Here is a 14075-nt window from a genome sequence, read left to right as displayed (position 1 = left end):
TTCGGTAGCATACAAAAAGTTGCATTTTCCCTGTACTTTGGTACACGTGACATTAAGAAACGTAACCTAAAGTGCGGTGAATCTGTGGAAGTATTTGCCTCATAAGGCTGTGGAGGGCAAGTCAATGGATATATTTAAGGCAGAGATAGATTGATTCTTGATTAGTACAGGTGTCGGAGGTTATGGGAATAACGCAGAAAAATGGGGTGAGGAGGGAAAGATAGATCAGCCATGATTGAACTGTGGAATATACGATGAACCGAATGGCCTAAGTCTGTTCTTATCTATGATCTTATGATCGAACACCGAACCTCCCTGGACGTGCAGGAAGCCATCTGTACCTACAGTGGATGTGAAAACATAAAGTATATTCCATAGAAACATAGACATTAGGTGCAGTAGGCCATTCGGCCCTTCGAGCCTGCACCGCCATTCAATGTGATCATGGCTGATCATCCAACTCAGTATCCCGTACCTGCCTTCTCACCATACCCACTGATCCCCTTAGCCACAAGGGTCACATCTAACTCCCTCTTAAATATAGCCAATGAACTGGCCTCAACGACCCTCTGTGGCAGAGAGTTCCAGAGATTCACCACTCTCTGTGTGAAAAAAGTTATTCTCGTCTCGGTTTTAAAGGATTTCCCCCTTATCCTTAAGCTGTGACCCCTTTGTCCTGGACTTCCCTAACATCGGGAACAATCTTCCTGCATCTAGCTTGTCCAACCCCTTAAGAATTTTGTAAGTTTCTATAAGATCCCCTCTCATTATCCTAAATTATAGAGAGTATAAACCAAATCTATCCAGTCTTTCTTCATAAGACAGTCCTGACATCCCAGGAATCAATCTGGTGAACCGTCTCTGCACTCCCTCTATGGCAAGAATGTCCGTCCTCAGATTTGGAGACCTAAACTGTACGCAATACTCCAGGTGTGGTCTCACCAAGACCCTGTACAACTGCAGTAGAACCTCCCTGCTCCTCTACTCAAATCCTTTTGCAATGAAAGGTAACATACCATTCGCTTTCTTTACTGCTTGCTGCACCTGCATGCCTACCTTCAATGACTGGTGTACCATGACACCCAGGTCTCGCTGCATCTCCCCCTTTCTCAACCATTTAGATAATGCTTTCCCGTTTTTGCCACCAAAATGGATAACCTCACATGTATCCACATTATACTGCATCTGTCAAACATTTGCCCACTCACCCAGCCTATCCAAGTCACCTTGCAGTCTCCTAGCATCCTTCTCACATCTAACACTGCCCCCCAGCTTAGTGTCATCCGCAAACTTGGAGATATTGCCTTCAATTCCCTCATACAGATCATTAATATATATTGTAAATAGCTGGAGTCCCAGCACTGAGCCTTGCGGTACCCCACTAGTCACTGCCTGCCATTGAGAAAAGGGCCCGTTTACTCCTACTCTTTGCTTCCTGTTTGCCAGCCAGTTCTCTATCCACATCAATACTGAACCCCCAATGCCGTGTGCTTTAAGTTTGTATACTAATCTCTTATGTGGGACCTTGTCGAAAGCCTTCTGGAAGTCCAGATACACCACATCCACTGGTTCTCCCCTATCCACGCCACGCTTACATCCACGAAAAAAATCTATAAGATTCGTCAGACATGATTTACCTTTCGTAAATCCATGCTGACTTTGTCCAATGATTTCACCACTTTCCAAATGTGCTGCTATCCCATCTTTAATAACTGACTCTAGCAGTTTCCCCATTACCGATGTTAGACTAACTGGTCTGTAATTCCCCATTTTCTCTCTCCCTCCCTTCTTAAAAAGTGGGGTTACGTTTGCTACCCGCCAATCTTCAGGAACTACTCCAGAATCTAAAGATTTTTGAAAGATTATTACTAATGCATCCACTATTTCTGGAGCTACTTCCTTAAGTACTCTGGGATGCAGCCTATCTGGCCCTGGGGATTTATCGGCCTTTAAACCATTCAATTTACCCAACACCACTTCCCGGCTAACCTGGATTTCACGCAATTCCTCCAACTCCTTTGACCCGCGGTCCCCTGCTATTTCCGGCAAATTATTTATGTCTTCCTTAGTGAAGACGGAAACAAAGTAGTTATTCAATTGGTCCGCCATATCTTTGTTCGCCATGATCAACTCACCTGTTTCTGACTGCAAGGGACCTACATTTGTTTTAACTAATCTCTTTCTTTTCACATATCTATAAAAACATTTGCAGTGAGTTTTTATGTTCCCTGCCAGTTTTCTTTCATAATCTATTTTTCCTTTCCTAATTAAGCCCTTTGTCCTCCTCTGCTGGTCTTTGAATTTCTCCCAGTCCTCCGGCATTTCTGGCTAATTTGTACGCATCATCCTTCGCGTTGATACTATCCCTGATTTCCCTTGTTATCCATGGATGTACTACCTTCCCTGATTTATTCTTTTGCCAAACTGGGATGAACATTTTTTGTAGTTCATCCATGCAGTCTTTAAATGTCTTCCATTGCATATCCACCGTCAACCCTTTTAGAATTAATTGCCGGTCAATCTTGGCCAATTCGCGTCTTATACCCTCAAAGTTACATTTCTTTAAGTTCAGAACCATTGTTTTTGAATTAACACTGTCACTCCCCATCCTAATGAAGAACACAACCAAGTTTTGAACACACCATCCGACCGATTGTCCTGCCCTTTGTCTGGAGGTGAATGTACACAGTGGGATGTAAGTACCAAATCAGAGCCGGCACCGTGAGGCCACATCGGAAATTGAAGGAACAGAACCTCATGATTCCTCAAAGTGCAGGAGCAACACTGCGGTTCAAGCAGCTTCTTTGGAGAACATGTATAGCATGGCCTTCTGAAGGGGGGGGGGGGTGCGTTGGGTGCTACCGCAGTCCCCCCCTTCCTTCCCCCCCTAAGAAAAAATCACGATTTAATATTTTAACTCGGAAAAACATTTTTTTTTTAATGGCGGAAAAAAAAATCAACGTTTCCACTTTGGAAACGGCCAGTTCTCTGTTCTCCCGTCGCCGGGAAAGAGTGGCTAAATCTGAACCCAACAGCTCCCGTCGCCTCCCCCCGCCGCCCGGGCCCAAGCCATCTTCCCCCCAACACCACCCCCGCTGACGCCCGCTAGGCCCACGCCACCCCCGCTGGGGCCACGCCACCCCCGCTGGGCCCACGGCACCCCCGCTGGGCTCACGCCACCCCCACTGGGCTCACGCCACCCCAGCTGGGCCCACGCCACCCCAGCTGGGCCCACGTCTACCCCGCTAGGCCCACGCCACCCCCCCCGCTGGGCCCACAGCACCCCGCTGGGCTCACGCCACCCCCACTGGGCTCACGCCACCCCCCACTGGGCTCACGCCACCCCAGCTGGGCCCACGTCACCCCAGCTGGGCCCACGCCACCCCCGCTGTGTCCACGCCACCCCCGCTGACCCCCGCTGACGCACGCTAGACCCACGCCACCTCCGCTGACCCTCGCTGGCCCCACGCCACGCCCCCCACTGACCCCCGCTGGGCCCACACCACCTTCATCCCCCCCGCCCGCTGGGCCCGCGCCACCTTCATCTTCGCCCCCGCAAGAAAGATGGGGGATGTGAGAGGGGGTAGGGGGAGAGAGAGAGGGGAAGGGAGGGGGGGAGAGAGAGATGGGGGAGGGGAGAGGGAAAGGGGGATTATCTTTAGTGAGATTGCAAAATGAAGGTAGGTTTTAGAGCTATTATATTTTCTCCTACATATGAATAATATATAAACAATATCAAATAATATCAAACAAATGGAACTGCTTTCTTTACCTTGATAACAATAATGACAAATATGAATTCCATAGTTTGTGACATAAATACACATTTTAATGGGATCATTATATACAGATGTAACAATTCAATTTCGAGATGGGAGTGGGGGGGGGGGGGGGGGGGGGGGGTTTGGGGGGTAAATATGCATCAAACCGATAGCCTAATCTCTAAAGAGTTAAAATATAGCCTAATTGATAAAGGGCTGAGAAGAGGAATCAGAGCTGCCAAGGAAAGGTACTCTGAGAAGTTGAGGAGCATGTTCTCAGCTAATGACTCTTCAGTTTGGAAGGGCATGCAAGAAATCACCAGCTATAAGAGGAAAGCCCCCCGCTCTTTGGACAATCGTCAGCTGACGAACGACCTAAATGAGTTTTACTGCAGGTTTGAAAATCAGAAATGTAACCCTGGTACCCCCTCCCCAACAAACACAGCCAGACCCCAGTCTACAAAGAATGGACCCTGCACCCTCTCCTTCCCATTCACCACTTCACACCTATTTAAGGCAAGACTCCAGTATGAAAAGAGTGGACCCTTCCCCACCCCACCCAACACTTCACACCTACTCACAGCCTGACCTGAGTCTGAAAAGACTGGGCCCTTCAACACCCATCCCACTCCAATCACCACTTCACACCCAATTACTCATTTTTAACCAGTCGCTGCAAAGATGCACTGACACTGCCTGCTTCAAAGTCTCCACCATTGTCCCTGTACTCAAAAAGGCAAGGCTTACTGGTCCAAATAACAACAGGCCTGTCGCATTGACATCTGTAGTCATGAAGACCGTTCAAAGGCTTGTGCAGGCCAAGCTGGAAAATATCACAATCTCTCTGCTGGACCCTCTGCATTTTGCATATCGGGCCAATAGATCTGTGGATGACACCGTCAATCTGGGCCTGCACTTCATCCTCCAGTACCTAGACCACCAGGGAACCTATGCGAGGATTTTGTTTTATTGATTTTAGCTCTGCATCCAACACCATTGTGCCAGAGCTCCAAACTTTCTGCGTTGACTGTGCCTGAAACCCTCTGTCGGTGGATCACCAGCTTTCTGACAGTCAGGAAGCAGCATGTGAGGCGGGAAAGCATATCTCGGACCCGCAAACGCTCAGCATAGGAGCACCGCAAGATGCGTACTCTCCCCTCTACTCTCGCCACACCAATGACTGCTCCTCCACAGACACCCCTGTCAAGCTTCTCAAGTTTGCGGATGACACAACCCTGATTGGACTGATCCAGAATGGGGATCTCTGTAATCTTTTTAGTTTGACATATTTCCTATAACATGGTGCCCAGAACTGAACACAATATTCTAAATGCGATCTCACCAAAGTCTTATACAACTGCAACTTGACCTCCCAACTTCTATACTCAATACTCTGACTGATGAAGGCCAAAGTGCCAAAATACTTTTTGACCACCTGATATACCATACGACCTTCAAGGAACCATGCAACCATCTACCATTCCTCTGCCCACCTGGCTAATTGATCCAGATCCTGCTGCAATCTTTCACAACCATATTCACTATCTGCAAAACCACTCACTTCTGTATCATCAGCAAACATGCCAATCTTCCCCTGTACTGTGACGTTTCACAGTGTGCTGGAGTAATTCAGCGGGTCAGGCTCAGCGAGTATAGAAGTTGGGAGGTCATGTTGCAGTTGCATAAGAAGTTGGTGAGGCCGCATTCAGAGTATTGTGTTCAGTTCTGGGCACTATGTTATAGGACATATGTCATCAAACTGGCAAGGGTACAGTGAATAGTTATGAGGATGATGCCAGGACTAGATAGCCAGAGCTATAGGGAGAGGTTGAGAAGGCTGGGACTATTTCATGCAGCACAGGAGAATGAGGGATGATCTAATAGAGATGTATAAAATGATGATTTGAATAGATATGGTTGAGTATTTTGCCCAGAGTAAGTGAATCGAGGAGCAGAGGACATAAGTTTAAGGTGAAGGGCAAAAGATTGAATAGGAATCTGTGGGGTATGTTTTTCACACAAAGGATGGTAGGTGTATGGAACAAGCTGCCAGAGGAGGTAGTTGAGGCAGGGACTATCTCAACATTTAAGAAACAGTTAGACAGGTGCATGGATAGGACAGGTTCGAATGGATAGGGATCAAACGTGGGCAGGTGGGACTAGTGCAGATGGGACATACTGGGTCGAAGGGCCTGTTTCCACACTATATCACTCTATAACTCTATCATTCCCTCTCAAACCCATACTCGTGCCTTCTCCCCATTACCTCTGACACCCGTATCAATCAAGAATATATTAATCTCCTCCTGAAAAATGTCCATTGACTTGACCTCCACAGCTGTCTGTGGCAATGAATTCCACAGTTCACCACCCTCTGACTTAAGAAATTCCTGCTCATCTCCTTCCTAAAGAGATGTCTTTTAATTCTGAGGCTGTGGCCACTGGTCTTAGACTCTCCCACTAGTGGAAACATCCTCTCCAAATCCACTCCATCCAGGTTTTTACCAGGCTGGGACAGACGGCAACAGCTTCACACTGTGTCCCAAAGCTTGTGTCCTGTCCTGCATCACCCAAGGCAGCAGATATGTTATAGGAGAGGGCAAGCACCGTAACAAAGTAGCTCACGATGGTTTGGGTAACTTTCAGGAATGTCTATGCATGGCACATCATGAATATTACTGAAGAACTGTCTTGACCCGAAATATAATCTATACCATTTCTCCAGAGATGCCGCCTGACTCACTGAGTTACTCCAGCACTCTGTGACATGTCACCTATCCATGTTCTCCACAGATGCTGCCTGACTCGCTGAGTTACTCCAGCACTCTGTGAAGTGTCGCCTATTCATATTATCTGCAGATGCTGCCTGACCCACTGAGTTGCTCCAGCACTTTGTGACTATTTTGCCTTCACCCATCTGCCCAAGCCCACTCTTCCCCCACTTTTCTTATGTTCCTTTCCACCCATAAACCTCCCTCTGCCTTTACATTTCATTCGTCTTTCAAATCTGCTCTACTTATCTACATGCATTTTTTTCTTCTTCACTTTTTAGTCATAGAATGATGCAGTGTGGAAACAGGCCCTTCAGCCCAACTTGCCCACACCGACCGACATGTGCCATCTAAACTAGTCCCACTGACACGCCTCTGGCCCATATCGATTTAAATCTGTCTTATCCATGTACGTGTCCAAATGTCTCTTAAACAGTAGGATAGTCCCAGCCTTAACTACCTCCTCTGGCAGCTCCCCAGCACCCTTTGTGTGAAAAAGCTACCACTCAGGTTCCTGTTAATTTCTGAAATATTGGTCATACATTTGGTGCATAAATGTTCCAAAATAAGGTTCAGAATGCATCAGAGAGCATCTAAAAACCTTGGCATCGAGGGACTTCACGCAACGCGCACATTATTTCACATTAAGTTTTTTGTAATCCTGTCATGCCACCCCCCCCCCCCCCCCCCCTCCCTTTTTGAAATGCTTCGTACGGGCCTGTATAGGTGATGTTTTGGGTCGGAAACCTCCTTCAGCCAAGATGAGGGACAGCTTGTGGTGGAACAGCAGCTGTGATTATTTGAAGAATCGCCCAGTTGTCTCCATGTCACATCACCTGGTTTCACAAAAAGCGAGATTGCTGAATGTTTCTGGTTTCGAAAATGGGACCTTTCACGTGTGAGGGGAACGTGATAACCACTATACTACAGAAACATTATCCATTGCTAAATATTGACAGGATTATCAGATTATTATGAAGGGCAACGTGCCATTCGCTATCTTCACTGCCTGTTGTACTTGCATGCTTACTGTCATTGACTGATGAACAAGGACCCCCCCCCCCCCCCAGATCCCGTTGTACTTCCCCATTTCCCAACTTGACTATATTTAGATAATAATCTTCTTTCCTGATTTTGTTACCAAAGTGGATAACCTCACATTTATCCACATTAACCTGCATCTGCCCACTCAACCAACCTGTCCAAGTCGCACTGCATTGTCATAGCATCCTCCGCACATTTCACACTGCCACCCAGCTTTGTGTCATTTGCAAATTAGCTCCTTCGATCACCAATTCAGGAAGAAACAGACAGCACACACCCCACTCACCATCAATGGCAGTGCAGTGGAGTCTGCGAAAAGCACCAAGTTCCTGGGAGTGCACATCACAGATGGTCCACCAACACCATCTCCCTAGTCAAGAAAGCACAGCAACGCCTCCACTTCCTTCGACGGATGAGGAGAGCCGACCTCCCCCCTTCTGCCCTCACCACTTTTCACAGGGGTGCAATTCAGAGCATTCTTACCAGCAGTCTCTCGGTCTGGTATGGCAGTTGCTCTGCTGCTGACCAGAAGGTCCTACAGAGAGTGGTGAGGACAGCGGAGAAGATCACCAGATCACCCGAACCAGCAATCCAGGACATACCCATCTCGCTGTCGCAAGAGAGCAACCAATATTATCAAAGACACCACCCATCCAGCACACAAAATGTTCACCCTCCTACCATCCGGCAAGCGTTACCGCAGCATGCGGAGCAAAACCACCAGATTCAAAAACAGCTTTTTCTCTCAGACTACTCAACACACTCAAGAAAATTCCATGAACATTACACAAACAAAGACCAACTGACTATCAAAATAACTTTAACTCAATGTCTGCAGTATGCTATTTGCACTTTTCTATATTGCACCTTTTATTATTGCACCTTAATAACATACCTCAAAATTTTACTACACTCTGGCACACTGTGAATATTTTATATAATGTATATGTCCATTGTCTATCTTTATTGGTATATAGTCTGTCTGTGTTATAAATGTTACTTGCGCATTTGGAGTATGGGGAAACGCAATTTCAATCCCCTGTGTAACTACTTGCGGCACTATTTGAATTGACAATAAAGTTTACTTTTACTTTACTTTTACTTTTACAATTCGATCTTGCATATAAGTAAATTTTCGGCTTCAATAGCGAATAGGTGCAAGTGTAGGCCATTCGGCCCTTCGAGCCTGCACCGCCATTCAACGTGATCATGGCTGATCATACCGAATCAGTACCCCCATTCTTGCCTTCTCCCCATACCCCCCGTCTCCGGTATCTTCAAGAGCCTATCTTCCTCTCTTTTCAAAGTATCCAGAGAACCGGCCTCCACCACCCTCTGAGGCGGAGTGTTCCATAGACTCACGACTCTTATTCTTAAACTGTGGCCCCTGGTTCTGCACGACCCTGCATCGGGAACATGTTTCCTGCCTCTAGCGTGTCCAAACCCTTAATAATGTTATATGTTTCAATAAGATGCACTCTCATCCTTCTAAACTCCAGAGAATACAAGCCCAGCCGTTCTGTTCTCTCAGCATATGACAGTCCTGCCATCCCGGTAATTAACTTTGTAAACCTACGCTTCACTCCCTCAATAGCAAGAATATCCTTCCTCAAATTAGGAGACCACAACTGCACACAATACTGCAGGTGTGGTCTCACTAGGGCCCTGTACAACTGCAGAAGTACCTCTTTGCTCCTATACTGCTCTTGCTAAAAATGTCAAAATGCTATTTGGTTTCTTCACTGCCTGCTGTACTTGCATATTCACTTTCATTGACTGGTGAACAAGGACGCCCAGACCCCACTGTACTTCCCATTTTCCCAACATGACACATAGAAACATAGAAAAAAGGTGCAGGATGAGGCCATTCGGCCCTTCGAGCCATCACCGCCATTCATTGTGATCATGCTCAATCAATAACCCATGCCTGCCTTCTCCCCATATGCCTTGATTCCACTAGCCCCTTGAGCTCTATCTACCCCCCAAAGACCTATCTAACCCCACGACTATTATATAGTTGGGATCACGGAGACATGGCTCCAGGGTGACCAAGGCTGGGAGCTGAACATCCAGGGATATTCAATATTCAGGAGGGATAGACAGAAAGTAAAAGGAGGTGGGGTAGCGTTACTGATTAGAGAGGGGATTAATGCAATGGAAAGGAAGGACATTAGTTTGGAGGATGTGGAATCGGTATGGGTAGAGCTGCACAACACTAAGGGGCAGAAAACGCTGGTGGGTGTTGTGTACAGGCCACCTAACAGTAGTAGTGAAGTTGGAGATGGCATCAAACAGGAAATTAGAAATGCGTGCGACAAAGGCAAAACGGTTATAATGGGTGACTTCAATCTACATATAGATTGGGTGAATCAAATTGGCAGGGGTGCTGAGGAAGAGGATTTCTTGGAATGTATGCGGGATAGTTATCTAAATCAACATGTAGAGGAACCAACGAGAGAGCAGGCTATTTTAGACTGGGTATTGAGTAATGAGGAAGGGTTAGTTAGCAATCTTGTTGTACGTGCCCCCTTGGGCAAGAGTGACCATAATATGGTTGAGTTCTTCATTAGGATGGAGAGTGACATTGTTAATCCAGAAACAATGGTTCTGAACTTAAAGAAAGGTAACTTTGAGGGTATGAGACGTGAATTGGCCAAGATTGACTGGCAATTAATTCTAAAAGGATTGACGGTGGATATGCAATGGAAGACATTTAAAGACTGCATGGATGAACTACAAAAAATGTTCATCCCAGTTTGGCAATAGAATAAATCAGGGAAGGTTGTACATCCATGGATAACAAGGGAAATCAGGGATAGTATCAAAGCGAAGGATGATGCGTACAAATTAGCCAGAAAAAGCAGCATACCGGAGGACTGGGAGAAATTCAAAGACCAGCAGAGGAGGACAAAGGGCTTAATTAGGAAAGGAAAAATAGATTATGAAAGAAAACTGGCAGGGAACATAAAAACTGACTGCAAAAGTTTTTATAGATATGTGAAAAGAAAGAGATTAGTTAAAACAAATGTAGGCCCCTTGCAGTCAGAAACAGGGGAGTTGATCATGGGGAGCAAGGATATGGCGGACCAATTGAATAGCTACTTTGGTTCCGTCTTCACTAAGGAAGACATAAATAATTTGCCGGAAATAGCAGGGGACCGCGGGTCAAAGGAGTTGGAGGAATTGAGTGAAATCCAGGTTAGCCGGGAAGTGGTGTTGGGTAAATTGAATGGATTAAAGGCCGATAAAACCCCAGGGCCAGATAGGCTGCATCCCAGAGTACTTCAGGAAGTAGCTCCAGAAATAGTGGATGCATTAGTAATAATCTTTCAAAACTCTTTAGATTCTGGAGTAGTTCCTGAAGATTGGCGGGTAGCAAACGTAACCCCACTTTTTAAGAAGGGAGGGAGAGAGAAAATGGGGAATTACAGACCAGTTAGTCTAACATCGGTAGTGGGGAAACTGCTAGAGTCTGTTATTAAAGATGGGATAGCAGCACATTTGGAAAGTGGTGAAATCATTGGACAAAGTCAGCATGGATTTACGAAAGGTAAATCATGTCTGACGAATCTTATAGAATTTTTCGAGGATGTAACTAGTAGCGTGGATAGCGGAGAACCAGTGGATGTGGTGTATCTGGACTTCCAGAAGGCTTTCGACAAGGTCCCACATAAAAATTAGTATACAAACTTAAAGCACACGGCATTGGGGGTTCAGTATTGATGTGGATATAGAACTGGCTGGCAAACAGGAAGCAAAGAGTAGGAGTAAACGGGTCCTTTTCACAATGGCAGGCAGTGACCAGTGGGGTACCCCAAGGCTCAGTACTGGGACCCCAGCTATTTACAATATATATTAATGATCTGGATGAGGGAATTGAAGGCAATATCTCCAAGTTTGCGGACGACACTAAGCTGGGGGGCAGTGTTAGCTGTGAGGAGGATGCTAGGGAGACTGCAGGGTGACTTGGATAGGCTGGGTGAGTGGGCAAATGTTTGGCAGATGCAGTATAATGTGGATAAATGTGAGGTTATCCATTTTGGTGGCAAAAAACAGGAAAGCAGACTATTATCTAAATGGTGGCCGATTGGAAAAGGGGGAGATGCAGCGAGACCTGGGTGTCATGGTACACCAGTCATTGAAGGTAGGCATGCAGGTGCAGCAGGCAGTAAAGAAAGCGAATGGTATGTTAGCTTTCATTGCAAAAGGATTTGAGTATAGGAGCAGAGAGGTTCTACTGCAGTTGTACAGGGTCTTGGTGAGACCACACCTGGAGTTTTGCGTACAGTTTTGGTCTCCAAATCTGAGTAAGGACATTATTGCCATAGAGGGAGTGCAGAGACGGTTCACCAGACTGATTCCTGGGATGTCAGGACTGTCTTATGAAGAAAGACTGGATAGACTTGGTTTATACTCTTTAGAATTTAGAAGATTGAGAGGGGATCTTATAGAAACTTACAAAATTCTTAAGGGGTTGGACAGGCTAGATGCAGGAAGATTGTTCCCGATGTTAGGGAAGTCCAGGACAAGGGGTCACAGCTTAAGGATAAAGGGGAAATCCTTTAAAACCGAGATGAGAAGAACTTTTTTTCACGCAGAGAGTGGTGAATCTCTGGAACTCTCTGCCACAGAGGGTAGTTGAGGCCACTTCATTGGCTATATTTAAGAGGGAGTTAGATGTGGCCCTAGTGGCTAAGGGGATCAGGGGGTATGGAGAGAAGGCAGGTACGGGATACTGAGTTGGATGATCAGCCATGATCATATTGAATGGCGGTGCAGGCTCGAAGGGCCGAATGGCCTGCTCCTGCACCTAATTTCTATGTTTCTATGTTTCTAAAGCAAAATTTCTGAATGTTTCTGCCTGGTTTCGAACCAGGGACCATTCTCGTGTTAGGCGAACGTGATAACCACTGCACTACAGAAGCACCATTTAGATAATAGTCTGCCTTCGTGTATTTTCTACCAAAGTAGATAACCTCACATTTATGCACATTAACTGCATTCGCCATGCATCTGCTCACTCACCCAAACTGTCCATGTCACCCTGCATTCTAATAGCATCCTCCTCAAAGCTCACACTGCCACCCATGTATATGTCATCTGCAAATTTGCTAATGTTACTTTGAATCCCTTCATCTAAATCATTGATGTATAATGTAAATAGCTGCGGTCCCAGCACCGAGCCTTGCGGTACATAACTAGTAACTGCCTGCAATTCGGATAGGGACCCGTTAAGTCCTACTCTTTGTTTACTGTCTGCCAACCAATTTTCTATCCATGTCAGCACTCTACCCCCAAAATCACGTGCCCTAATTTTGACCATTAATCTCCTATGTGGGACCTTAACAAATGCTTTCTGAAAGTCCAGGTACATTACAACCACTGGCTCTCGCTTGTCCATTTTCCCAGTTACATCCTCAAAAAAATCCAGAATAGTCAAGCATGATATCCCCTTCCGAAATGCATGCTTACTCGGACCGATCATGTTACTGCTATCCAAATGCGCCGCTATTTCATGCTTTATAATTGACTCCAGCATCTTCCCCACCACCGATGTCACCACCTTTCCCGTCATGTGTTCACTGTGTATCGTTCTCTCCAGCTTTTTGCGTAGTCTCCTCTCTTCAGCCTCTCCGACGAAGACTCTCGAGCCAAAGACTCGCCATTTTCTCTCATGGCACTTCACTCACGGTCGCTCCCCTGGAGCAGTTTTGCTTAAATTGACTGATAAATTGCCTAATTTGCCAATTTACAAATCAAATTGCTCAATAAGCTGTTCTCCCTGCTTTTCTTTGATTGTGCATCTCCGAGATCCAAGTAAGCACTAGGCTTCGGTTGTAGCGTTTGAGAAGATTTCTGACCGCTGCCATGAAATTTTACAACAGCTGCCAAAGTACTTGGTGTAAACATCAACAGTAGTTCTGCTGTTTGTTAACAGCCGATCTTGCCCATATTCCCAGCTGCAGCAGGGGACACTTTATATTGCAGCCATATTATATCCTGGTGTTGGTCTGGTGCGAAATGGTTCAATGGATTAAATAATTTAGTGATACAGATGTTACTTTTGACATTTCAACTGTCTGGGCGGCGACCCAGAAGCGACCTGCCATCAGGCAGTGAGAGTTACGGAGGGCAGTGTGAGGTACGGATTCGGCTTCACGATCTGATACTCCAGTCACCATTTAGCATGGGACTGTGTTTCTGTAGTGTAGTGGTTATCACGTTCGCCTAACACGCGAAAGGTCCCTGGTTCGAAACCAGGCAGAAACATTCTGAAATGTTGGTTTTACTAAAATCAGGTGATGTGACATGGAGACAAGCGGACGATTTTCAATTAAACATAGCAGCTGCTGCTCCACCCACATCCATCCTCTGGTCAGAAGAAGGTTTCCGACGAAAAACATCATCAATTAATGTTCTACAAAGATGCTGCTTGAACTGCTGAGTTACTCCAACACGTTGTATCATTTTGTGTAAACAATCATCTGCAGTTTCTACG

General features: G+C 46.0%; 2 non-coding genes across 2 annotated transcripts; one reads left to right on the top strand and one right to left on the bottom strand.

Annotated features, from left to right (window-relative positions):
- Positions 1 to 12428: 12428 nt before the first annotated feature.
- trnav-aac (transfer RNA valine (anticodon AAC)) lies at positions 12429 to 12501 on the bottom strand. Its single transcript has one exon. It is a non-coding gene; the product is annotated as a tRNA-Val (tRNA).
- Positions 12502 to 13773: 1272 nt separating this feature from the next.
- trnav-aac (transfer RNA valine (anticodon AAC)) lies at positions 13774 to 13846 on the top strand. The gene has a single exon. It is a non-coding gene; the product is annotated as a tRNA-Val (tRNA).
- The last annotated feature ends 229 nt before the right edge of the window (positions 13847 to 14075 follow it).

The sequence above is a fragment of the Leucoraja erinacea genome, chromosome 34 (genome assembly GCF_028641065.1).
Source record: "Leucoraja erinacea ecotype New England chromosome 34, Leri_hhj_1, whole genome shotgun sequence".
Taxonomy (NCBI): Eukaryota; Metazoa; Chordata; class Chondrichthyes; order Rajiformes; family Rajidae; genus Leucoraja; species Leucoraja erinaceus.
Note: the sequence above shows the minus strand (reverse complement) of the source record. Positions and strands in the feature narration are given on the sequence as shown.